Consider the following 25,651-nt stretch of genomic DNA (forward strand, 5'->3'; position numbering starts at 1 on the left):
CACCCGGTCTTTCACCACTAGATGTGCTTGGAAAGAAGACTTCCCTATCCGCCCAACTAGGCAAAGGACATGAAGGATCAAGTAGTCCTTGCCTAGCTAAATGAAGGAGGGGTGAATATTAGGCCAAGTATGCATCTACTCGATCATTGTAAGCTTGTTTATGCATCTCTTGCATAAGTAGAGTCATGTAGTCATTGCCCACTTCAACATCTTTGGGTTTGAACTCTTGATAATTGAATGGATAGGGTGGTGTGACAATGGAGGAGGAGGGCTCTTCAATCTCACCCCTTTGTTGACGGATGATGTACTCGGCACCCTTGGAGAGTGGAAGGAGGTAGTTTGTTCGATGAGCACTTAATCGGCATATCTTGGAAGGCAAAGTGAAAGATCTAGCATCATTGGTTAGCCACCCATAGTTGGTGTCAAGAGAGTTATGCTTGACCCATTTGTACTTGTAAATCATGGCATCCATGTCAATGAGATAACCCCCTTTGATCGCCACATAGGTGTTATCCTTGTTGAAATTTGCGTCAAAGTGCTTGGCCAAGAGAGTAACTAGACCTCCATTTACAATATGAGCGGTGCCTTCCTTGCCACAGTCAACATTAAGACATCTTTCCATCAAAAGCCTTAGAGCATTGTAAGGCTTAGTGAATTCCCTTCCGACATTTAAGGCCGACTCAAGTAGAACACAATCGAGCTTTGTAATGTGATTAGTGCCTTTTCTTGCAATTATAGTATTCCCGATGACCTTGTGCCACACTCTAATGCCCGGATGGTGGACTAACAGAGCACGACATGCATGAAAGCTCACAAATTTCTTCCCGAAAATCGCCTCCCAAAGAGGAGCGGGGTCATACTTTTAGGGCATCTTGTGATAATATGGTGTATCACTAAGGCCTAATGCTTTACTCAAAACATCAAAGGTGATGCTCCTATTCACATTGGCAAGGCGAAACTCGATGTATTCTCTAGTCTCTACCTTAGTCACTTTCCATGACTTAAGAATTCCAAGGTAAGGGAGGGGTATGTCAATTCTCTTATAGTGAACAATTTTCCCAACACCATGGCTTCAAAGAAGGCTTTTGTTTGTTCAAGGACACCCAATTTGTTCAAGGCATCTTCACATATGAATTTGGTGGGCAAAATGGCTTTCTTAGCATACTTGGCAAATGTATCCCTATGGGAGTTAGAAATGAAAATTACCTCCGGATAGTTGGGTAATTGAGCGATTTCCGAAGTTGTTGTTGTTGTTGCTTCCACGGGAGGATCTTGTTGTTGTTGAACTTCCAAGTTTGCACTAGAAAACACCATAGCCATTGAAGCTTTCTTTGCTTGAAGGCTTTGTTGCCTTTTTGAAAGTGTCTTTGCCTTGAGTGCCTTTGTTGCTCCTTTTGTTCTTGCCATTGTTGATTATACCAAGAAAAGATTGAAAATCTTCAACTTCTAATTATAGCCAAATCGATTTTAAGATGAAAGGATTTGTCTTTGTATTTCAAAAATCGACTCAAAGGTTGAAGATTTTGGAGCTTGGATTGATTATTGTTGCAAAAGGAGTGATTAATTGTTGTTGTAAGGAAGTTTGGATTTGATTTTGTTGAATTTGGTTGAGGAAATTTTGTTTTTGGTGATGGAGAGGATGAGGGTTTTGGGGTTTATGGGTAGTGTTTGAATGTTTGAATGAATGAATGAATGTGGGAAGGGGTATTAAAACACCCAAAAATTTCAAAACTGTAGGGGGAAGACAAGCGGATTCCTGTCGGGACGCTCGGATTCTGCTCAATTTGGCTTCAGGAAAACTCGCCTAAAGACGAGCGTCTTTCAGTGAAGACGAGCGGATTATGCAAGTAAGACGAGCGTCTTTCCTCAAAGACGAGTGGATTCTCTTACAGTAACTTTGCTAAATTTGCACAGGCAGAAAAGCGAGCGTCTTTCTACAAAGACGAGCGGACAGTTTCAGACGAGCGTCTTCTCAGCTTGGACGCTCGGATTCTCTAACAGACCAAAATTTTTCATTTTGCAGCTCATTTGGACGGACGAATTCTCCCACAGACGCTCGGATTCCTATAAGACGAGCCGATTACCCAGAAGACGCTCGGATTCCACCTAGTCTACCCGGATTTAGGTCCATCCGTGCACTTGCATATCCCGTGTCATTTTCATTCTTCAAATCCCGTGTTCTTCATTGTAGGGGCACTACAAAGGCATGAATAGCCTAGGCAATTGCTATCCCCACACTAAGTTAAAGCACTACACATCAATAGAATCATTAGTCCCTCCCTCACTTCTCTCAAAAATGATGAATATCTTGATCAAGGCAAAAATCCAAAAATGACAAAAATGCAATGTAAGAATTAAAATGCAAGTTAGGGAGTTAGAAATATTTACAAATGGTGGTTTGGAGAGGACTCCACCAAACTCTCATCCTTAGAGAGATGTCATGGAGGCATGTCCAAGGTGTTGTTGATGTTACTCAACACCTTGAAGAAGTAGTCAAAAGCTTGTTCATTATCATGATAAAGATCCTCAATAGATCTTTGCACTTGTTGTCCTTTATGTTGGTCTTGTTCGATAGCATTACCAATGTAGGGATTGAAAATCCCTTCAAACTCATCGTCCCACAGACCACAAACTTCGTCTACTTGATCATTAAAAATATCTTGAGTTGATAGGGACAACTCTCCTCCTTTCTTTTCTTGGCCAATGAGGCCATCCTCTTCACTTGTCATGGGTGAGCTTTTCAAGCTCTCTTTGTTACAATTCTCCTGCTCTTTTGATGGGGCATCATCAACTTTCTTTTTCCATTGGAATTCCGACTTCTTCCTATCATCCTTCCGGCTATAACAATCAACCATAAAACATGGTTCATGCAAACGGGGAGCTCTCATGGTCTTGTCAAGATTGAAAGTTATGCTCTCATCTCCCACTTATAGAGTGAGCTCTCCATGCTTCACATCTATTACCGCACCCGCGGTGTGCAAGAAAGGTCTTCCTAGAATGATTGAAATATTGGAGTCTTCTTCCATGTCAACAATGACAAAGTCCACCGGGATGAAAAATTTCCCAACTCTTACGGGAACATCTTCCCATATCCCTAATGGTGTCTTCGTCAATCTATCGGCCATTTGGAGTGTGATATTGGTACATTTAAGCTCTCCCATCCCAAACCTTTTGCTTACCGAATACGGCATAAAACTCACACTAGCCCCTAGATCACATAGGGCTTTGTTTATCGTTGTGTCGCCAATGGTACACGGTATTGAGAAGCTTCCCGGATCTTTAAGTTTCGGAGGTGAACGCCCTTGAAGGATTGCACTACTCACCTTAGTGAAGGCGATAGTTTCAAGCTTCCGGATCGACTTCTTTTTCGTAAGGATGTCTTTCATGTACTTTGCATAGGCCGACACGTGATTGATTAATTCCGTGAAAGGAATCGAGACTTCCAAATTCTTCAAAATTTCCATAAACTTTCCAAGTTGGTCATCAAATTTGGGCTTGGCTTGACGACTTGGAAAAGGAAGTCTAATCACAATGGGTTCCTTCTCCTTGGCCTTGTCTTCATTTTTCTTTGAAACTTCTTCTTTTGATGCTCTCCATCCTTGGAGTTTTGCGGAACTTCTTCTTTGTCACTAGCTTCCACCACTTCATCCTCAACTTGCTTCTTTAGTGCTTCATACCTCGTACCACTCCTCAAGTGAATGGCACTAACCGTTTCATGTCTCGGGGGATTACTTTGAGGTGGTAATTGCCCCTTTTGTCTTTGTGAGCTTGAAGATGCTAGTTGAGTCAATTGGGTTTCCAACATTTTGGTGTGGGCTAGGATGTTGTTGATGGTGATTTCCTTTACTTTACTATCCTTTTGCATTTGGGTGAAAAACTCTTGTTGATTCTTTTGCATTTGGAGGACTGCTTTTTTAACATCAAAACCTTGGTCATTTTGTTGATTATATGGAGTTTGATTTTGGTAACCTTGGTTTTGGTTGTAAAAGGGTCTTTGATTTTGGTTTCTCATAGGAGGTGGGGTGTATGTTGGTTAAGGGTTTTGAACATTTTGGCTTTTGTATGAGAGATTTGGGTGAAATTTGGTGTTTTCATTGTAATAATTTGAATAAGGGGTACCACTCTTGTATGCTTGAAAAGCATTCACTTGTTCATATCCCACTTGGGATTGATGAAGATGCCGTCATGGCATTAACATGTTGCTTTGGTGATTTTGAGGCTTCTTCAAGTCTAGCCATAGCTTTTTCGAACTTCAAATTGATGGTATCAATGTGAGCACTAAGTTGAGCACCCAATTAAGTAATAGTGTCCACTTTATGCTTTCCTCCTCTAGTAGCCTTGTGAGGTCTACTATATTGTGAATTATGGACCACCATTTCCTCAATCTTGTTCCAAGTTTGATTATCGTCAACTTCGGTGAACATACCATTTGATCCCATGTTGAGAATGTTTCTTGAGTCTTCATAAAGACCATTCCAAAATTGTTGTACCAAGAACCACTCGCTAAGTCCATGATGAGGACATCAGCGACAAATTCCCTTGAATAGCTCCCAAGCTTCATACAAGGATTCTTCGTCTCTTTGCTTAAAGCCCGTAATTTGAGCTCTTAGCATGTTAGTCTTTTCTGGTGGGTAGAACTTTTTGTAGAAAGCTAGAGCCAATTTCTTACAAGAGTCAATTCCGAGAGTAGCCTTATCAAGGCCTTTCAACCATTGTTTTGCGGTGCCAATTAGAGAAAAAGGAAATAAGACCCATCGAATTTGGTCTTGAGTTACACCGGTTTGAGAAATCGCATCACAATAGTCACAAAAAGTCTCCATGTGAGAGTGAGGGTCTTCACTAGGCATCCCCCCAAATTGACTTCTTTCGACTAATTGGATAAATGCGGATTTGGCAATGAAATTTCCGGTTAAGTGTTGTGGTGTGGGAGTACCATTGGGTAGGTTCTCCTCGGTTGGTACAGAATGTGATGAAAATTTAGGCATTGTGGGTTGATTTTCTGTTGGGTTCTCCTCACTTTCTCTTGCAAAAGGGTTGACGAACTCAATAGTGTTTGGTTGAATATCTACAACCTCACCAATACCTCTCAAAGTTCCTCTGGCAAGTCTTCTATTGTTTGTCAAAGTCCTTTCAATTTCGTGATCAAAGGGTAACAAGTTACCTTGTGATCTTCTAGACATGCAAAATATCAAACAACTTGAAAATAATTAGAACAAACCTTGAGGAGTTTTACTTCCCCAAGGCAAACAAAGACACAACTAATAACAATCTAAGAAAATCTAAATCAAGTTAACACCGTCCCCGGCAACGGCGCCATTTTTGGTCGGACTCTCTTGCGAGATTTAGTTTTCGGTACTTGTCGTTAGGAGCACCTAGACCAAAACAATATTTATAACTCCACAAACAACTCTACAATTAGTAAAGAGGTAAGTAAAGGTCAGATCCCAAGGGACGGGAATTGAGATGAGATTTTCAATTGCAACTAGCGGTGTTTAGGGGTGTCACAATTTGGGGTTTGAATAGAAGATCACTAAACTAAATAGCAATGAAAGTAAACAAGCAAGATGATTAAAAAGAGGTGTAAACAATTGATAAAAGGCACTAGGGCGTCATGGGGTCATAGGGGATTCATGGTAATTGATCATACAAACATATTCTCAAATTATAAGTAAGCAATTATTGTTGTGATGGATCGAGTTGTTTTATATCTTACAATCCTAGGAAAATTTGGGTCCCGGAGCCGAATCGATTAGATTGTACAACACCTACAAGTTGACTTAATCTTCCCTAATCAACTATATGCATGGTCTAATGAGACTCGAGTTGGTTTATGTCTTACAAGTCTCATTGAAAAGATAGGTGATGGGTAAAAAATGCAAGGATTCATAGGATCGCATTTCATCAAACATAACATGTGCATAAGTTGAGATTACAACAAGCAAGCAAATAAACTATGAAAACATACTTCCTCCATTCAACTCCACTCTACCTATTTGTATTTTGCACAAATATTAAGAAGGGTGGGGTTGGGTGAAAAATATTGTAAATAAATAATGAGGTATAATGTAATTAAGTGGGGTATGAGTGGAAAAGGGTGGAGTTTGATGTAGAAGTAGTGGGGTATGAGTGGTAAATATTGTAAATAAGTAATGGGGTATGAGGACAAAATGGTCATTTGGCATTCTTTTTTAGGAAATAGGTAGAGTGGAGTTGAATGGATGAAAAAGGAAAGATGGTAGAGTGGAGTTGAATGGAGGAAGTATTAATTTAAGCATGAATCATCCCCCATGTTGGTTTCCCCTAATTACCCATTAACCCTAGCTAAGGAAACTACTCACTCATTATCATGTTGAACATGCTAGCAAGGTTGTCAATCATACCAACAAAGTAAAACATAATGAATAAATGAAGATAATTAACAATAATTAAAAAGGGATTAAGAGTATTATACCTACTAATGATTCCAATAATAATGCAAAGAATAATAGAAGTACTTGATGATTGATTGGAAGGTTGTCAATCTCCCAATAATAACCCAAATAATCTTCAATCACCCAAAATGAAAGATGAACAAAAGAGAGATTATGGAAATAAGATTTGTATTAAGACTTGATTAAAAGTTGATTACAAGATTAAAGAGAGATTAAATTGATATAAACTACACTAGAGATTGCTAAGAAGAACATGATAATCTAATTAGACTAATGAGGTATTTATAGTGGGGATTAGGTACACAAATTAGGATTTACTAAGGGCTTAAATGACGATTAAGTCCTTGAGGAATCGCTCCTCTCAGAAAAATATGCGAGTCTCCTTTTTGCTAGTCTTTCCCGAGGTATGCGCATCCTTCATATAACAAGTAGAAGTCGGATTAGTTGTCACACAATCCGAGCGTCCAGAGCACGGGACGGGCGGATTGTGGGTCTTTTGGACGAGCGGATTTGTGGGGTGGACGGGCGGATTTGTGTGGTGGTTTTGGACGAGCGCCCTTCTGAGGAAGACGCTCGGATTGCTTGTCTTGGACGGGCGGATTGTGGGCAATCCGCTCGGATTGTAGATTAGCTTCTTCCTTTCTTCTTTTCTTCCTTTCTCTTCATACAATCCTTGAGGATTTCCTCGGGGATGCAAGGATCTTTTCTCATCATTGCCCATCTACTACAATATGTACAAAGGCCTTCTAGTCTTGTCTTCTCTTTGATGCTTGGTCATTGAATTCAATCAATTTAGCTCCATTTTGCCATAAAAATGCAAGGTTTGCACTCCTTTTTTACCAAGGGATCAAAACCTCAAAGAATATTGATACCCGTCGTTGTGAGTACCAAAAATAATATTTATATTTCCTATTAAGACTAACAAAATCTAGTGGTAACAGGGTCGAACCACAGAGAGGCAGATGTAATTATTAGTTGTCTAATTCTAGTCTAAGGTAACGAATGTGGGGGTTTAGTTGATTTAGTCTATAACTAAGGGCTATAAAAGACAATAAACTAAATAGACGGATAAAACAAATATTAAAAGGGGTGCAAGGATGGTCGGTTCACTATAGTTTCGGCGGCAGCATACTAAGTGGGTCTAAATCAAACACATGAGGCGGGAAAACAAGAGGTCCTCTCGGTCCACTCTTAACAAGTAGCATCTTTCGATCTAGCTACGGGTCCCTAATATCACTAGTACTGACTCTCGTCCTGAAAAGTGACTAAAAATCTAAACTTTAGCTATCTTTCGATCTCAGCATAGTTTAGTCATTTTAATTGGTGGTCAATCAACCTTCCCTATCTTTCGATCTAATGGGCCAGTCATATCCTAAACATTCAACTAGTCGTGTGCACTCGATTCGTCAAATATAGAGTTTAAAACAATTTAAACGAAGCAAAACCTCACGTGGCCAGTCGATCGACAGGTATGGCGGTCAATCGACTGACACGCGATTTCAGTCTACTATTCTACGCCGCCTAATCCTACAGAGTCCCTACATCCTAGCACGAATAATTTAGCTACTCATGACTATAGTGGAAACAACAATAATATTAAGGATTAAAACTACTGATTTCATGCTTGAATTAACGGAATAAAAGATTAGCATAAAACGATAATTAAGGCTTCGGGAAACTAACTAGCAATTTCTAACTATGAATGATAATAAGGATGAACTGAAACAGGAATAGGGGAATACCGAAAAGAAGAATTGCCGGAATCGAATCTAGAAAACGAATGCAAAAAGTAACTTGTATACGAAACAATGTTCGGAACCCTAATTATTTCCTAAAGAACTGTATGCTAAACTTGAATAATAATTGGATGTTTATTCTGAATACCTAGCTTACGTTATATTGAATACAACGTAGCTCTTATTTCCAAAACCTAAAATACAATGGGCTCTGAAGTATCGGTTTGGTCGATCGACCACTGGGACCGGTCGATCGACTGGTCTGCGATGCACAGTAGTTCCTGGAAGTCGTGGTATGGTCGATCGACCAAAGGTAGCGGTCGATCGACTGCTTTAGCTGATTCTTGACTTCTAACTTCTCGTGGATTTGTCTTTCGGTCCTTGAAATGCCCTCCAAGCTCGTTCCTTGAGTAAATACTTCACGTCAGATGCAATGCAAGATACTCGGGGACGGATTTGGCTCAAAATCTACTCATTTCCGCATAAATCTGCAATATTACCCAAAAATACGAAAGTAGACAAAATGGGGCAAATAGTAGCCTTAACTACATAAATGAGCTCTGAATTGCGTGTAAAATAGGGTATAAAACATCATATAAATGACACGAATTAAACTTCCCCAAACAAAACCCTTGCTTGTCCCCAAGCAAGAACTAGACTCGATCCTAAAACTTAATGGAACTAGTTCAATCTCAGAGCGAATCGCAAACTGAATAGCCTAAACCAATTTAATGCAACTAACAATCAATTACCAATGTGAATCATGCAAACGAGTTATGAAGTCGTTAAAAACTGCTGAACCGTTAACTATAGAGACTCATTAAATTGGACTTTCGTGGGTCGCTCGAATCACTCAAATAAGAACAAGGTGAATATATGTAAGATAGAAAGAATTCATTTTGTTAGTGACACTCACCTAACTACGACCTATAAGAACATGCCTGCAATATAATATGAAAGCAATCTCTTCAACCGTACATATGCATTCCAACTGAACAAATGACCATGACACATGCCGAGGTATATATAGGATATGTGAGGTAATGGGCAGAAAGAGGCAAAACATTTATGGAAACGTGGGGGTACAGGTGATCAAGCTAGTACCGAAACAAAGCCATATGACAACATCCTTCTTCTTGCTCAAAATTCAATCGATACGGTGCTATAGCTAGCACAAAACTCACAATCTCCGTAATAAATCAACTCCCCATAATATATAAATGAAACATGGGAGCAAAAATCGCCATCTAATAAAGACTTGAATCATGCGAAATTGATTTCTTTTCTTTCTCGGGCTTCGGTCGATCGACCAAGTAGGACAGTCGATCGACCGGCTTAAACAGTGCAGCACTCTCTTTTTTTTTTCTTTTTCGAATCATTTTCCTCTTATTTTTTTTCGTTTTTTTTCTTTCTTTCCTTTTTTCAATTTCCCCCAACTTCATCTCAAAATGAGCATAGCTACCAAAAAAATGAAGTAACAATCCCAAAAACTAAACTATTAGCTTGACAAAGGCAGGCTAAATTTAGGATGTAGTTAACGGGACAAAAAGGCTATTTTTGGCAGTGTGGAGCTTATGGGTAAAAATGAGAAAAGGAGACCTCTTCCACATGTGTCAACTAACCACGAACCAAATGCATACAGTTATTAAGCAGATTAAATTCATATTTATGCACATTTATGTAACATGTCTCATAAGGAGTAACTACTCACATCCTAGATAAACTGGTCATAGATGTCACCAGTTATAGGATCTAAATCTCAGAAATATGATGTAGCTTGCCAAAAATCAAAGTCAAGTCTAAGGTCCAGCAAATAAGTTAACGAAAACTCGTAGATATGCAATTATGATTCTACTAATAACATGTCGATTTAGCAAGGCTTAGGCAAAAACGGATGCAAATGCAATGTCATCATCGAAATACTACCGTTCCGACTCAACCTATATGCTAAAATAAACGTGCAATTTTTGGAATTTTTTTCAAATTTTTCAATTTTTTTTTCAAATTTTTGTATATATGAGAAATGAAATAAACAAATGCAAACTGAAATGTAAACGTGAATGCAAGCAAATGATATGCGACGCAAAACCCTTCCCCAAACCAAATCGCACAATGTCCCCATTGTGCAAAATCATGTAATGAAAGAAAAGAGAAACGGGAATTGGCGAGAAAATTAAGTAAATAAGTCATGAAGTGAAGCTCGGGAACTCACAAGGTTTAAAGTGCAGCAAAAGGAAACCTCCCCAAACCAGCGTGAGCTAGGAGGTTCCAGTAGCCAGAAGTGCTACCAATAAGTACTTGAAAAGACAAAAGAACCACGCATAAGTCCGAGAAAACAATTTTTTGAAGCGGTATAATGTGCATAAGATGAAGAAATTGAAGAAAACAGAATTATGTCGGAAAATAAAGAGAAGGAAAGACTCCCTCGATTCCGCAAAACAACCAAACACAACAGGGGAAAGGTCGTGAACAGGTACAGCAGCAGGAAACAGTCGATCGACCATCTCACCCAGTCGATCGACCAGGTGAACAGGAACAGAAGCTCCTGGAACTGTGCAGCTCAGTCAATCGACTGGAAATACTGCTGTAACTTTCTGATTTCTCAATTAGCTCGAGAACATGAGCTAATAAGGTCTAAAAACCTGCAAATGCACAATAATACGCGCCCAAAATTGCGTAAAACCCAAAGTAACCATCTAAAGTGTTTAAAATCCTAAGCAAACGTAAACGGCGAAGTTTCGCGCACACAAAACAATAAATAAAAAGGTTCAACGAAAGCAAATAAAATGTATAGTTTTTGAAAAAGTCTCAATCAACTAATAGTTGATCAAGAATGGCCATGGAATGGCCTACTTGACTGGCTTCTGGCTACAAGAGGTAGCCTCAACAGTGCTCATCTTCTTAGCGGCATTCTTCTCAGCAGAACTCAACGGATCAACCTGTCGGGCATCTTCCCACTCAATGACCTCATCTGACTCGTCGGAATCCAGATCAGACTCCGTTGATTTGACTGGCTCATCTTCAGGCTCCTCATCAGTGCCATAGCTAAGGCATCCTAGACCACCTCTTTAAACAATTGGCTCCTTCATAGCTGGAGCAACATGTGGCTCTTCCTTCCGCAAACCAGCTTCTGCAATATCTAAAACAGTAGAATCTTCCTCCACTTTGCTCCCAATCTGGGGCGGAGGTGTCACAACAGGAGTAGGAGTAGAGACAGGCATATCAGGTAGTATAAAATAAGATTTCTTTTCAGAAACTGTATTACAAGTTACGGGCCACATGGGGTCTTTCTTCCTAGCTGTATGGGCAAAGATAATGGAATGCTTGCCTACCTTAAAGGTCAAAGTACCCGAACCAACATCAATAACTGCACCAGCAATGTGCAGAAATGGTCTACCCAAAATGATAGGAATTTGGGCATCTTCGGGCATATCGAGCACCACGAAGTCAACAGGGAAGAAAAACTTCCCTATTTGCACGGGGATGTCCTCTAAGACTCCTATTGGCTGGACCGCTGAGCGATCAGCCATCTGTACGGTCATGTTGGTTACTGCAAACCTAGTCAATTTGAGCTTCCTAGCAAGACTCAAGGGCATTATACTAATACTGGCTCCTAAGTCACATAAGGCTTTATCTATAGGAAAGGTGCCAATATTACATGGGACAGAAAAACTACCCGGGTCTTCTAGCTTAAGGGGTGCAGTATGGGTCAAATAAGAGCATGTCTCCTCAGTTAGTGCGACAGTATGCACAGTTTCAAGTGACTTCTTTTTAGACAGTAATTGCTTCATGAATTTTGTGTAAGAAGGCACTTGATTGACTAATTCAAGGAAAGGAACTTGCACATTTAAACTACGAATAACCTTTTCAAACTTATTAAATGATACCTGTTCCTTTGTCGGCACCAATCTCTCTGGATAAGGAGCTGAAAGTAGCAACTTAGCCCTCTCCTCTAGATCTCTCATGCCGGCATCGGTGGACTTAGGCTGGAAGTCCACAACCTTCTCCTTGTTGTAGCTCAACCCCTCTTCAGACCGTCTAAAATGTGAACCATTAATCGACAAAGGGTCGTACTTCGGAACCGGAATGGACCCATCAGTAGTCGGGTTTGTCCTCAATATTTTCGGGGCAGCAGTTTACACGGCTATCGCAACCCTATCAAAGATAAAACCTAACGGTCTCAAGTAAAATGTAGAAGAGGCAGTCGAGTATCGAATCCACAGGGAGGTAATGTAATTAACAGTTGCCTAATTCTAATCCTAGGGTAACATGGGGGTTGTTTGAATTTGATTCTAAACTACGAAGTTTGAAAGGAAGAGAAATAAAGTAAAGAGCTGTAAAGGCAATGAAATATGATTAAACTATCAAGAAGAGAGGGACATGTCGGGAATTCGGTTCACTACGGTAGTCCAATAACTCAGCTGTAAATGATTCAGACGAACTAATGTGAGACGGATGTGGAAAGGTCCTTTCGGTCCACTTTATATCCTAAAATACCACTAACTTAACTTTCGTCCTCATTAGGGTAGTCTACTGTTTGTAGCAGGCCTATTTAGTCCAATCTTTCGATCAAGGATTAATTTTAGCCAGATTAAAAGGGTGACATAGAAGCGTGCACTCAACTAGGTCGGATAATTACAGTTAAATTGCTATAGTGACAGGGTCTCATAAACAATTCATCTAATTCATTTACTACATCGTCATATTTCTACCGCAGATTCCCTATTCCCAACATGAAGGGAGTTTAGCTACTCATATCGGTGATTAAACTAACAGCAATTAAATTCCCAGCAGAAAACATTATAAATAAACAACAAATTGCAATAATGAAAATTAGGGCAAAGGAAATAATGACACAACGAGAAATTAAAGCAACCAAAAAGATTAATTATTATTAAGAAAGAGAATGGAATTACAATCCAAGCGAATCCGGCGTAAAGAACACAAAATCCGAGTAAAAGCAATCCCGAAACAAGGTAACAGTGAAGAGGAAAAGCAACGTTCTCAAGTTTACAGTAGAGTGTTTGATAAAATGAAAGATAATCCTAATTAACCTAGTAATGCGTGCTTAAATAGCAAACAAAATAATTTTTAGCGAAATAAAACATCACGCGGGCTAATTAAAGCCCAAACCCATCAAAACCACTCAATCGAGTGGATTAAAACCACTCGATCGACCAACTCTCAACCAAAACAGCTCGATCGAACAAATAGTTACTCGATCGAGGACTTGGTCCTCTGCAACATAATGATCGAGTAATGAAACAACTCGATCGACCAACTGGGGGTGTAAAAACCATTCGATCGAGTGGAAAACAACTCGATCGAGTGACTAGACTTCAGTTCAGCTCAAGTCCGCGCCTAAATGCCTCGTATTGCGTGCCACGACGCTTCCAAACACAATATCTCACTCGGGAAAATCCCGTCTCCTCTAAATGCATGCAAAAAGGACGAAAAAGAGTACGGTTCTACTACTTTCGCGTTTATTTCTACAAAAAGGACAAAACGCACCAAAGTAGCCAATTCGGGGCAAAATACCATAAAAACAGTATAAATATGCAAAGAAATACGTGCTGAAATAGGCTAAAAAGACTATATATTAGGCACGTATCAAATATCCCCAAACCAAACCTTTACTCGCCCTCGAGTAAACTCAAAACTAAACTAATGGAACGGAAATGATAACTCAGAGCTAGCTTAACTTGTCGACTTGAACCAATTTAATGCAGCAAAAACTAACAGTTAAAGCTAAGCAGTCAAAACGCAAATGAATTATAAGCTGTTCAGAAATATAGCTGACCTATCGACCTTGCAAGACCAACAAAACTGGACTCTCTCGTGGTCACTCTTCTCTCATGAAGCAAAGGGTGAATGTTATATGTAAAAGAGAGAAGGAAAGATAGTCACTCACCTAACTGCGACCTACATAGCATGCATGCAACAAAGATGAAAGACAATTCAAGTACTAATGCACAAATTCCAACCAATAATGTCCGTCACAGCCGAGGGTTTGCAAATGATTTGGGAATAGTGAGGTTCAGGTGAGAAAAGGCAAAACATGTTATGGAAAAGTGGAGGTAAAAGCGTCAAGCTAGTTCCTAACAGGACCATAATGAAACCATCCGAATCTCAACTGACTGAAAGACTAAGTACGGGTGTCCTTCATTCGGCACAAAACTCACTAGACTTAAAACACAATCTCCTCAAAAAATATGGGATAGAACGGAGGAGTCAGACGGTCACAAACTTCCCTATTTAAACACCGTCTGAAATAACTAACTGAACCAAATCAACCTTTTTCGATTGTACATCTTCGAACATCTTCTCAACTCAGACAAGAGGAACACGTCTGTTTCCTCCATTTTCACATTCTCCTTTCTTTTTTTCTTTTTTTTTTCTTTTTTTTTTCTTTCTTTTTCACGTGACTTCAACCTTTCAGTTTTTTTTTTTTTCTTCTTCACGTTTTTCTCATTTTTTCAACACTTTTTTTTTCTTTCTTCCTTTTCCTCCTTCCTCTATACTTACACCAACTACAAAACAAGAAACACGGACCAAAATGCATCCGAAAAATATACCGCAGAAGAACATACTAACTAGCTTGACTAGGCAGGCTTAGTTTGGGATGTAGCTAATGGGTCAAAAGGCAATTTTGGCTTATGTGGAGCTAAATGGGTGTAAAGTAATAAGAAAGGGAAATTTGCAAGACCCTCCCTGCATGTGACACCAACCACAAACCCGAATATGTGCATTTGACAAGAAATTGAATGTCATAAATGTGCAAATGAGATGAACATGCTATGCAAGGAGTACTACTCAAAATTCCTAATGAACTGGTCATGAATGTCACCAGTTATGGCTCTAAAACTCAGAATTTTTAAGTAGTTTGCCAATTTATAGGTCAAGTCTAAACAGTCAGCTATATTTGAACAGAAATTCGTAGACTATGCGTATGACAAAGCTAATAACTATCAGTGAAAGTGCAAGGCTCAAGCAGAAAGACAAGTTATAGTGCATTGTCATCATGGGAATCTACCGTTCCGACTCAACCTATATGCAGAAATAAACGTGAAATTTTTTGAATTTTTTCTTTTTTTTTTTGGATTTTTTTTTAATGAAATAAAACAATGCAAGGCTGAAAAATAAACGTGAATGCAACAACTAATGCAAATGCAGACTCAAAAGGATGCAATACCCTCCCCAAACCAAAACGGACAACGCCCTCGTTGTCCTCCAGCATACACCAGCAGAAATATGGGGGAACGGGAATATACAGCCAACAAAATAAAAATAATAAAATAAAGGAGACAAAATAAAAGAGTAAGAGATACATACAAAATACGAACTTCCCCAAACCAGCCAGAAAAATGGGGAAGTGAGTAGACCAGTAGCTACTCGTCGTCGCCATCCACCTTGTACTCCGGGTACTTCTCCTTCTCTCTCCTCTTCCGCTCCTCCTCACGAGCTCTCTCCACTGTCACCTCTGGGTCCTCGTCCTCCTCCTCGTCAGAAAACGGGTACCCCTCAGCTGGGTACTGGAAGAAGGAAGGGTGTGGCCAACCCTCCGGGATCGGTCTGTGTCTCCGCAAGTGGTGCTCGTACAGAGGGTGCAAGGCAAGAGCCATGTCCCTCTCCATACGAGCCTGACGCTCTGCAAGCTCAATCAACAAACCGTAAACTGCGCCCTCTTGGTCCTGGACCATGGGCGCTACAAAGGGAGGGGGTGGTCTAAAAGTAGCCGGGAATACCGGCTCAGTCTATGTCTGGTCAGTTGGAGGTGGAGCAGGAGTAGGAGTGGTAGTAACAGTGGGAGTAGGGGCCGGATCCGGAGTAGCCGTGGAAGGCTGGGTACTCCCTGAAGGTGTGGACCCCTCTCTAGTCTCAACTCGCCGCTTCTTGGCAGTAGGTGCATCAGGAGATGGTCGAAGTGGAAGGTGAAGTAGAGGCAAGGCAGGCAGACGGTGGCCCTTTACCACAGTAGGTAAGGGCTCAAGACGGGGGAGACTGTCGCAAGGTAAGTCAACAGACAAGGAGCCGTCAATCTTCCAAGTCTGGTAGTCTGGGGTAAGCCAATGCTGAGCGAGCATGGCAGCCAGACTTAGTGACCTCTCTCCCTCGAGGTAATGCAAGTCACGTGGCCAGGTGGGGAAAAGTCGGCGGGCAAGAATGGTGGCTATGCCACCGCAGGCAATGGTTCCCGCCTCCTTCTTCCCCTGGTTGTGGAGGGACTGGGCGGTGAGGTAGGCAATGTTGAAGGTAAAAGGACCCTCACAGTCGACGTTCAGATAACCGCCCAGGATGGAGAGCTCGGTGTTGGTAGTGTTGTTCGGCTCCTTTCGGCCGAAAATAGAGCTCCCCATCAGTCTAAGAAAACAACGGACGGGGGGATGGTGGACTTGGTGGAGCTTACGCTCCTGGAAACGGGTCTGGGCCAAGCACCGCCAAACCTGTTTGTAAACCTTCCTCGAGTCTGACGTCACACCCGAGGAGGTAAGGTCTAGCAACCTACCAAACTCCGCTAGAGGCATCGGGAAAGTCCGGCTGAACAACCGGAAAAAGACTGACAAACAGTCGGGGTTAGTAGCGTATACCCCTGAGGAGAAGGTAAAAGAGCTGAGAAACTCGAGATTCAGCTCTAGGAAGGTATGGCCCCTCATGGTAATGAGGCCAGGCATCCTCGTGCCCCGTAGTAAAGTACAGACTGACTCGTAAATACCGAGTCTCTCTAATGCCGATTTATCCAAAAATCGGGAAGGCACATGTACACACTTGACTAAGTTAAAGAATTTCGTACGATGGACAGCGTTGATGAATAATACACGTGGGTAGTCCGGGTGGGAGTCGAGGGAAGTGTCCCCTCGGATCAGAATCGTCTCGAAGTAGGCGGAGCGGAAGGCAAGTAGCTGGCGAAGCGCGAGTAGCAGATTTGTGGAAGTGCTAGCTGTGGTGGAAGTAGAAGTGACTAGAGCTGGTGTAGCTCTGACCAGTCTACGACCCCGGCCTCCGTCTCTGGAACGCAAGGCAGCGGCCCGCTCTCGGACTGTGTAAGGAACCAGGGCGGCTACGAAGGCTGCCATTTCTTTGGTGAGTCCGCCCTGTGTGTAGAAGTGGTGGCTGGTGTACACGTGGTGGCTGCTGTGGTGGAAGTGGCAGCCTGAACTGGGCTTCCAGCTGGACTAGCTGGAGCAAAAACCGTCCCTGCAGCTGAAACAAGGAACACAAGGGCTGTAGAGGTGACTAGGGCAGAGGTAGTGGCAACAGCAGGGGCCACTGACTCGCTCATGGACGGGCTGGAGGACGAACTAGTGGAAGGTAAAGAACTAGTATCCATTCTGCAAACGTAGGGTAAGGGATATGAGAGGAAAACAATGGTTAACAGAGGCTAAGACAACATAAAATCAACATGTGAAACCATAAACACTCCCTTACCAGTCGAAAATTTCGACTTTGCAGCAAATAAATCCAAACAATCCTCAAAAGTTTCGAAATAGCAGTACGTGAATGGTGATAAAGTGACAATGTCATGACTGCTAATGGAGCCTAAAAACAGCACGAAAAACTGCTTATGACGTAAATCCCCTAGCAGTCGAAAAGTTCGACTCACAGTACAGGAATCCCAAAAATTTACAGCATGTAAAGGCGAGGGGGGACGGAAAAAGCAGTTAACAACAGCAGCAAGTAAGCAAGAACTGAGGTTAAACAAATCATGGCAGCATATAGAACGTCTGACAGTCGAAAAATTGGACTTAGAAGCCCTAATCGCGGAATTCTTGCGCAAATTTCGAATTAAACATGCAACAACAGCGAGGAATTGGGATATGATCATCAAGCAAGCTAATTAAGGGCATATAAACACAATTAAGTCGAAAAAAATCGACTAAACATTGATTTTCGAAACCCTTATTCAATTTCACCTCATGAAATTCGAAGTAATCGAAAAAACAGTGCAAAGAAGAGGGAAAAAATACTTACTTGATGATAAAAGACCTACAATTGCAAATAATCCTCAAATAATCAAGCAACAATGGCGGATTTCAAACGAAAAACCCGCAAACCCTAAAACCCTTTAAAACCGTGAAAAAGAGCGCAAATAAGAATGAATGTAAGCGGCTTTTGAAGATTAGTATGCAAACTAGAGATTGTAGGTGGCGGATTTGGAGATTGGGCAAGAAATAATGGGATTTGGGGATGAAGTTTAATCGCAAATGGGGGGGTTAGACGGAAATTAGGGATAAAATGAATTAGAAATAGGAAATAAGAGTTTAAGATAGAAAAACTCCCGTGTCCTGTTCATTTCCACTCGATCGAGTGGTTTTAAACCGCTCGATCGAGCACTGTTGATGCTCCAGCTGCCTGTCGAGTAAAATGTTACTCGATCGACTAGTTCCTCTTTTGGCTTTACTCGATCGACTGGAAAAAGCGATTGGTCGACCAGATTTCCACTCGATCGAGTACAAAAAGTACTCGATCGAGGACTTTTCTTGCGTAAGCCTTTTAATTTCGTCTTTACTCCTTGGAAATGCGTGAAACTTCCCCAAACCTGCATAAAAACACATCCAAAAATTTCCCAAAATACCAAATACGCGAAAGCACAGTCTATAGTCTTAAATCTACGCTAAACATTGTCTAAAACTAATTGTCCTAATTAAAACGCAGTAAAACAAATTCAAGAGAAATTCAAAAATTATCTATTACAAAGTGTTACACGGGGCATTTCCCCGTTTAATTCCCATCAAATTTCAGTAGCCCCTTGGTGGGCTTCTGACTGGAGGACGTCACCTCAGCAACATTGACTGTCCTCTTCAACTTCCATGAGCATGAGTAATCACTTGAAACGGTAGGAGGGGAATAGCTCGCATCCACGTAAGCGTCAGCTTTCCTCGTCCTTGCTCCTTTATCACCAGCTTTAGCGTCAACATTTCCAGTTTGATTGATAATGGCTGCACCATGTCCCTTTGACTTCCCCTTTGCTTTCATGCACCTACAAAGCAGGGAAAACAGACAAACTTTCCTCCTTTTTGCTCTCAGTCTGAGGCGGAGGGTTAACAATAGCGGCACAATTCTCCAAATTTTCATTTGGAGTGTCAATAATAGGAACAATAGAAGAGAGAACATTGCAAGGCTGGGCTTGCATGGGAGCTCTCCGGAACTTGACCGATGAAAAATCGGCTCCTCATCCCCCTACGAAAGGTCAAAGTTTTCCCCGACGTCTATTACCGCACGGGCAGTGGACAAAAATGGTCTCCCTAAAATTATAGGGGTGTGTGCATCTTCGGGGATGTCTAAGACAACAAAATCAACGGGAATAAAGAACTTCCCGATCTGAACAGGTATGTCTTCTACTATACCTAGTGGCCGTGATAAACTACGGTCGGCCATCTGGACAGTCATATTGGTGCAACTCAGCTTTGTCAAACCAAGTCTCTTAGCCAGAGACAAAGGTAAGACACTTACGCTAGCGCCTAAATCGCATAGCGCGTTATCAATCAAATTTATACCGATATGACACGGAATTGAAAAACTACCCGGGTCTGATTGCTTAGAGGGTAACTTATTTTGAAATAGGGCTGACCCCACCTCAGTAAAAGCTACGGTCTCACTGTCATTAATAGTCCTCTTACGTGCTAAAATTTCTTTCATAAACATTAAATAAGAGGGTACCATAGTCAGCAATTCAGTGAACGGCACGGTGACTTCCAAGCTCTTCAAAAGTTCGAAAAATTTGCCGAACTGTTGATTAACTTTAGTATTTTGCAGCCGCCTCGGGAAGGGAACCGTGATAGGTATCTCGAGTCCCTTGTTTCTCGCTTCCAATGTATCTTCCGGTGCAAGTTCTGTATCCTTTGGACGCTTCTTACCTCTCGAACGAGGTCTTTCCGGTGATTTCTCGCTTAAACGAGCACTAGCAGGCTCTCGAATAAGCTTCCCGTCATCAATCCCACTCGATCGACCAATCTGCTCACTCGATCGAGCAGTTTCTTCATCGATGTCAGTCGATCGAGCACAATTCCCACTCGATCGACCAACTCCACTTTCTGCTTCAGTCGATCGAGTACAATTTCCACTCGATCGACCAACATGTTCTTCCTGTTCACTCGATCGAGTGGAAAAACCACTCGATCGAGGGCTTTCATCTTCAGTTCTACTCGATCGAACACGATTTGTCGATCGAGCTCACGCTTTGTCGTGAGCCCTTTTTCTCGAAAGACACTGTTCACCATAAGTATTAGCTTCCCTAGGGTCTGATTTTGACACTTCCGGTCCCTCATAAAAAAGTCTGCTTCTCAATTCTATCAGATTTACCGTCTCATGTGGATTCTTCTCATTTTGAGTCGGTAAATGACCCTGCTTTCTCGAGGATTGATTTGCAGCAAGTTGGGCAACTTGAGTCTCAAGTGCCTTAAATGACGCGTCCTTCTGTTGATTTTGTTGATCGTTTAGCTGCAATTGCTTTGAAATGGACTGCAACATAGACTTTAGCTCTCCCATTTCACTCACCCCACTAGAAGATGATGCACCTTGGTTAGGAGCATTGAAAGAAGGAGGCTTCTGAAAGCCTTGTTGATTCTTGTGTGGAGGAATATACGGCTGCTGCTGATGCGGAGGAGCGGTAGGATTGAGTACATTATGACTAGTCCACCTCAAATTGGGGTGGACATTCGGCTCGTAATAACTGTTGTTCAAATTGGGGTGGACATTCGGCTCGTAATAACTGTTGTTCTGCCTGTAGTGTTGAAAGGCAGCACATGACTCATAGGAATTGGGACAGTTATCTGAAACATGCCCCTCTCCTCCACATCTCTTGCAGCTGAAGGGACCTCCACATCTCTTGCAGCTCATATTTATCAAATCGGGCCGTGAGAGCCTCTAAAGCAGCTACAGAAGGAGATTCGGCACTCCTCCTTTGATTTCCTCTCGAGTTCCCATATTCAGCTTTATGGATGGCCAAATCATCTATGATCTTCCACCCCTTAGTCTCTCCTAGATTCTCAGCAAACCGGCCACTATTGCAAAGATCCAAAATAGCCCTTTGATCGTCGTACAGCCCATTATAGAACTGATTGCAAAGACTCCACTTCTCGAACCCATGATGCGGAATGGTTCGCACCAACTTATTAAAGCGGACCCATGCCTCGTGAAAGTTCTCGTCATGCCCTTGCTTAAAGCTCGTGATCTGAGCTCTAATTGCATTAGTCTACGAAGCAGAAAAGTACTTCTTGTAAAACGCCAAAGCCAACGAATTCCAGTCAGTTATCCCGTGAGCAGTCCGGTCTAGATCCCTATACCACTCCCTTGCGGCATCTCGGAGTGAGAAAATGATTATGGTTTCTTTTATCTGATCTTGGGTCATTTGGTGGGGGTATGGGAGCGATGAGTCAATAAAAGTCTCCATGTGCTTAGTTTGCATCTTCATTTGTAGCTCCCCCGAACTGGTTCCTCTTAACCATATTAATATAAGAGGGCTTTGGCTCAAATTTTCTAGCATCGCCTGGTAATTCGAATCCTTTATAAAGATTAGCAGCTGTCGGTTCAGAATGACTAGCTATACTCGCTTCCTCGGTGGCCAAAACGGAAAATGGAGAAGTGACTGCTTTTGGTGATGAATTGGCGGAGATGAAGGTGGATCTTCCTCGAAAAGCTCGTTCTCGTGAAAGCTTGACAGAGTACTTAGCTCTTCCTCTGTCGGTAATATCCTTTGTGATCGCCTCAACTCGCGCAGAGATTTCTCAAGCTCAGGATTATAAGGCAATAATTCACCGCCCTGTGACCTGCGCATAAGAGGAAACTACAACGAGGATATAAGAATAGTCTAAGGAACGGGTGTTCCTTAAACTGAAAAAGGATTAAAAATAAACAACTAATAAATTGAACAATTGCCTCCCCGGCAACGGCGCCAAAATTTGACACGGCTATCGCAACCCTAACAAAGATAAAACCTAACGGTCTCAACTAAAATGTAGCAGAGGCAGTCGAGTATCGAATCCACAGGGAGGTAATGTAATTAACAGTTGCCTAATTCTAATCCTAGGGTAACAATTGGGGGTTGTTTGAATTTGATTCTAAACTACGAAGTTTGAAAGGAAGATAAATAAAGTAAAGAGCAGTAAAGGAAATGAAATATGATTAAACTATCAAGAAGAGAGGGACATGTCGGGAATTCGGTTCACTACGGTAGTCCAATAACTCAGCTGTAAATGATTCAGACGAACTAATGTGAGACGGATGTGGAAAGGTCCTTTCGGTCCACTTTCTATCCTAAAATACCACTAACTTAACTTTCGTCCTCATTAGGGTAGTCTACTGTTTATAGCAGGCCTATTTAGTCCAATCTTTCGATCCAGGATTAATTTTAGCCAGATTAAAAGGGTGACATAGAAGCGTGCACTCAACTAGGTCGGATAATTACAGTTAAATTGCTATAGTGACAGGGTCTCATAATCAATTCGTCTAATTCATTTACTACATCGTCATATTTCTACCGCAGATTCCCTAATCCCAACATGAAGGGAGTTTAGCTACTCATATCGGTGATTAAACTAACAGCAATTAAATTCCCAGCAGAAAACAATATAAATAAACAACAAATTGCAATAATGAAAATTAGGGCAAAGGAAATAATGACACAACGAGAAATTAAAACAACCAAAAAGATTAATTATTATTAAGAAAGAGAAGGGAATTACAATCCAAACGAATCCGGCGTAAAGAACACAAAATCCGAGTAAAAGCAATCCCGAAACAAAGTAACAGTGAAGAGGAAAAGCAACGTTCTCAAGTTTACAGTAGAGTGTTTGATAAAATGAAAGATAATCCTAATTAACCTACTAATGCGTGCTTAAATAGCAAACAAAATAAGTTTTAGCGAAATAAAACATCACGCGGGCTAATTAAAGCCCAAACCCATCAAAACCACTCGATCGAGTGGATTAAAACCACTCGATCGACCAACTCTCAACCAAAACAGCTCGATCGACCAAATAGTTACTCGATCGAGGACTTGGTCCTCTGCAGCATAAGGATCGAGTAATGAAAAGCATTTCGATCGACCAAGCTGGGGTGTAGAAACCACTCGATCGAGTGGAAAACAACTCGATCGAGTGACTAGACTTCAGTTCAGCTTAAGTCCGCGCCTAAATGCCTCGTATTGCGTGCCACGACGCTTCCAAACACAGTATCTCACTCGGGAAAATCCCGTCTCCTCTAAATGCATGCAAAAAGGACGAAAAAGAGTACAGTTCCACTACTTTCGCGTTTATTTCTACAAAAAGGACAAAACGCACCAAAGTAGCCAATTCGGGGCAAAATACCATAAAAACAGTATAAATATGCAAAGAAATACGTGCTGAAATAGGCTAAAAAGACTATATATTAGGCACGTATCAGCAGTACCCCGAAACAAGTGATCCCTCAGGTTATCGGGCATTGGAGGACGAAAAGAATCACCTGTTGGGGCTGGTGTCCTTTACAGTTAGTGCAAGGACTTGTAAATCTCTAAAAGGATCAAAGGGTATACTTTTGTATCATAATCAGTTGGTCCACGTTTATCAATAACGGTTGGCTTGCTAGATAAGTTTGACGTTATTGTCATACAGATGGTGGTGATCAACTGGTCCCTAAAAGTCACACCTATAGGATACGTTTGAGAGATGTGACGGTATGAAAATACAGTCATGTTGATGCCAAATTTGACTAACCAGTTAGTCCGAGTTATTTGACTAATAATTAGTCAAAATGTGATGTTGAGATATTTTATTTAATACGGATTAAATAAAAATGGCTAAGACGAATTAAGCAGTTAATTCGTAAATTAAATATAAAGCGATTTATATTTGATTAATGTATATTGAATAAATTAATTATACGATATTGTCTTTGTCGGACATGTATTAACACTTCAACTAATCCGTGTTATTAGTTGATGCTTTAATAACCGATAACCGATGACGATTTATGATAAAACCGTGTCATATACATTTAGCGGATTTCGGGTCGCACCATGAGTTAAAAATAAGAGAAAGTGGAAAGCCCACTCTCCCCATTTGGTAGCTCACGGCCGAACCAAGCACAAAAGGAGAGCTTTCTCTCCTTTTTGCCCTAATCATTCATTTGAGAAAACAATTAGGGTTTTGAGAAACATTTCTCTCAAAACTTTAGATCTCACATCTAAACAAAACTCACATAACAATCCTCTCAATATTGCAAGGCAATTAGAGGATACATTCTAGCACAAGGGCATTTCTCAGACGATCTTGGGTGCAACAATTAGGAGGAGGTCTACTTTGATCTCTCATTGCCGAATTGCACTAGGACCGAAGGTTAATTCTTGTGCTTTATCATTGTTCATTGTTTTTCGTTTATGACTATAAATCACGTATTAAATTTGCGTTATAATCCTATAATTTAAGGGTTTTATACGAATATTACCTTACAAGTGGTATCAGAGCCAGGTTACGTAAATTTTTCTATGTGATTTTCATCAAACGTATTTTGAATCGATGAATTTTTGATTAAATTTCATGCGGCTGCCTTTTTTTTTTTCCCTCGACAAATTTTTTTTTATTGCTGCGTTTTTTTTGGGAACCGTGACATGTTTACACGGTGTAGGTTGTCGTTTGTTTTGTTTTTCATTTTGATCTTTGCATATTGTTTTGTAATCGATATTCGTTGCAATATGTTAAAGATGTATCAAAATGTTTGCATAAAATTTCGTGTGGCACAATTTTTTTTTTTTTTTTGTCTCGGCCAAATTTTTTTTTTTTGGGAAAAACCGTGCGGCCTCTTGGCCTGTTTTTCTGTTTTTTTTGCCTTGATTTGCGTGCCACACGTTATTGCTAGTTTAAACGATGTTTTGTTTTCAATCGTTCTTTGCATATTGTAATTTTAATCGATAATTGTTGCAATATGTTAAAGATGCATCTTTTGTAGTTTCAATTCTATACGGATTAGATTAAAATTGCAATTGGGTTTTAACAAATCGTTTTGTTTTGATCTTTGTTGCTCACGTTTTGAGCCGTTTTTTTTTTGTTGTTGCTCTCGGTTTTCAGCAACTTTAATAAAAAAAAAAAAAAAAAAAATTTACTGTTCACGGTCATACCGTGAAGAAAAGGAAAAAAAAAAATTTTTTTTTCAGTTTTTATTTTTTTTTCCTCGGCCAAAACATGTGCACAATACGCATTTTGTGCATTCGCTTGATAGTGAAACGGTTCACCCACGAACAATTTAGTTACTTTAAAACGATTTAAAGTAACGGATTATCATGAATTAAAATTAAGTTGATGAAGCGGTTTTGTCACATAATTTTAATTGTTAAAAGGTGGTTTGGATAATTTAACATAATTACAGAATTATGTCACGAATAAATTTAATTTAGTTGATGCATTTCATTTATCGTTTTTGATTTTTTTGAATGCTTTTAATTACGTATTTATTTATTTTTGCAAACGGTTGTAACTTAGTGTGGCCTTAGTAGAACGTGTTACCGTAATG

The 25,651-nt window shown here is 40.8% G+C and overlaps 1 non-coding gene across 1 annotated transcript; it reads left to right on the forward strand.

Moving 5' to 3' along the window:
* The first annotated feature begins 4,506 nt into the window (after positions 1–4,506).
* LOC141634668 (small nucleolar RNA R71) lies at positions 4,507–4,613 on the forward strand. Its single transcript, XR_012539393.1, has one exon. It is a non-coding gene; the product is annotated as a small nucleolar RNA R71 (small nucleolar RNA).
* The last annotated feature ends 21,038 nt before the right edge of the window (positions 4,614–25,651 follow it).

This window comes from Silene latifolia, chromosome Y, assembly GCF_048544455.1.
Source record: "Silene latifolia isolate original U9 population chromosome Y, ASM4854445v1, whole genome shotgun sequence".
Taxonomy (NCBI): Eukaryota; Viridiplantae; Streptophyta; class Magnoliopsida; order Caryophyllales; family Caryophyllaceae; genus Silene; species Silene latifolia.